We start from the raw sequence: 2,500 nt of genomic DNA, 5'->3' as shown, positions 1-2,500 counted from the left end.
TTAAAGGATTTAAAGTGTACTCATTCCGATTACGGGGCCTCGGATGAGTCCCGTATCGTTATTTTTCGTCACTACCTCCCCGTGCCGGGAGTGGGTAATTTGCGCGCCTGCTGCCTTCCTTGGATGTGGTAGCCGTTTCTCAGGCTCCCTCTCCGGAATCGAACCCTGATTCCCCGTTACCCGTTACAACCATGGTAGGCGCAGAACCTACCATCGACAGTTGATAAGGCAGACATTTGAAAGATGCGTCGCCGGTACGAGGACCGTGCGATCAGCCCAAAGTTATTCAGAGTCACCAAGGCAAACGGACCAGACGAGCCAATCCGATTGGTTTTGATCTAATAAAAGCGTCCCTTCCATCTCTGGTCGGGACTCTGTTTGCATGTATTAGCTCTAGAATTACCACAGTTATCCAAGTAACGTGGGTACGATCTAAGGAACCATAACTGATTTAATGAGCCATTCGCGGTTTCACCTTAATGCGGCTTGTACTGAGACATGCATGGCTTAATCTTTGAGACAAGCATATGACTACTGGCAGGATCAACCAGGGAGCTGCGTCAACGAGAGCTGAGCAGCCGGCCGCCCGGGAGTGTGTCCCGAGGGCCCGCGCGAACACGCAAGCGTCCGCTCAATTATTCTGCAAACAGGAGGAGGCTGAGCTCCCCTGCACGATACACCTCGAAACCCTCTCAGGTCCCGGCGGCGCGCAGCGCCGTCCTAAGTACTTGGTCGGGTTCGAGAGAGGCGCAATCGCCCGGAGATAGGCGAGTAGACGCTTTCAGTGCGAACACCCGTGCTCCCAACTGAGCTTGCCGCTGCCGACAGAGGCCCGGGAGCGTGCTGTCGTGGCATTGCCGGCGGGAAACAACACGCGCCACCTACGGTGACCGGCAGCTCCAACGCCAGCGCCACAGAAGGGCAAAGCCCCACTTGGGTGCAGAAGCGAACTCTCCCAGCACAGCGCACGCGCCAACACGTCCGCAGAGCTGCGATACAAACCACCTGCGAGAACCGCTGGGGGCGACCGAGCAGCAAACGGCGTCGCGACGCCGAGTGCCGGGCGGCGGCGCATCCTCAACGCACACAGTCCGCAATCGGACCAGCACACTGCAGATGTCCACCGCGCTTCGCACCGGGCTCGGCAGAACCCACTTTGGCCGCCTGGCGCCGCGCGCCGGGTGCGCCGGCGCGTAGCTGGGACGCCAGCCGGGCCCGTCGGCCGGCGCTCCTGCCACTGGGCGCCCCCCACCAGCCGGCTGTAGTGCGTGCGCTCACGCAGCGCGCGGCCAGCACGCCGCGCGGCCCCCCCTCACCGGCCGGGGACTGTCCCACCAAGCCACAGCCTCGTATCGCTTCATACCCACATGGCCAACTCAGGATCGGGGGCATGGCGGGTACCGCCGAAACAACCGGTTCACAGATGTACCGATCGTCGCTATCACCGATGCACCTGCAGCGCGAACAACCGCTCAACAACTGATTTCCAGTTCATTTGCGGATCTTTGGCAGCAAACGTATACGTCAATCAACATTTGCGAAATCTACGATTCTGGCATGCCTGCATGTTATGTGTCACGACACGCTACATCAGCCCATATACACACTACGGCACGTACACGAGAGAACACGTGGAAGATGGTCCGCGCACGTGTGCAATGTCCCTTGCGCGGTCGACTGTCAACCGGCCTCTGTAGCATGTCGCAGATGTGGAACGCGGTCCACCGTGGTATCATGTTGTGTGGGGCAATACGATTAAATAGGAAAACCCTCGTCGCTACATCAACAGACGGCTCACGCTGATTCCCGGCAGAGGGAGGGGGGGGGGGCCAACATGCAATACTTTCGTCCGTACCTACCACATGTCTCTACGGCGTACAACAGTGCAATCTCGCTGTAATGGGGAGACGAGACAAGTAGCATCGTGCACAACATATGGCCCTTATGATTCGCCATTGTAGGGCGCAGCCGGTGTACGGTCAAGCATGTGCCACATTATGTCACTCAGTACGTAACGACGGATGATCAGTGTGGGTTACGCGTACATCAGCGGACAGTCCACACAGGCCGTACCACAACGTACACTGACTGCATCGACAACCAAATGCAACTGAACAGCTGCAAGGCTCATTTCACAAACAAACGCCTGACCGACCAGCTTGGAAGGGCAGGAGGGGAGGGCGATATTCGTTCTGTAGCGTTACACCCTTCCAATGGTTAGCGGGACTGTGTAGAAAGTACGCAACACTCGAAAGACATTTACGTGAGGGTACGCACCATGGCATCGAGAAATACACATGACACCAGAGGATCCAAGCAGTGAACTATGTTCAGAGGGTTGCTGTTAGGCAAAGCTACATTCCTGTGACGTTACATGTGACAGTTAAGGTGCAGTGTAAGTTAGGTTAAGGTGCAGTGTAAGTTAGGTTAAGGTGCAGTGTAAGTTAGGTTAAGGTGCAGTGTAAGTTAGGTTAAGGTGCAGTGTAAGTTAGGTTAAGGT

At 56.6% G+C, this 2,500-nt stretch overlaps 1 non-coding gene across 1 annotated transcript in view; it reads right to left on the bottom strand.

The window, feature by feature from the left end:
* Nucleotides 1-554, bottom strand: part of LOC126317209 (small subunit ribosomal RNA) — a 1,893-nt gene extending 1,339 nt beyond the window's left edge. Inside the window, exon 1 of the ribosomal RNA XR_007556486.1 lies at nt 1-554. This exon is cut by the window's left edge and continues 1,339 nt beyond it. This is a non-coding gene — a ribosomal RNA (small subunit ribosomal RNA).
* Nucleotides 555-2,500: the final 1,946 nt, after the last annotated feature.

Source organism: Schistocerca gregaria, unplaced genomic scaffold, assembly GCF_023897955.1.
Source record: "Schistocerca gregaria isolate iqSchGreg1 unplaced genomic scaffold, iqSchGreg1.2 ptg000623l, whole genome shotgun sequence".
NCBI classification, from domain to species: Eukaryota; Metazoa; Arthropoda; class Insecta; order Orthoptera; family Acrididae; genus Schistocerca; species Schistocerca gregaria.
This window is presented reverse-complemented; position numbering and strand designations above follow the sequence as displayed.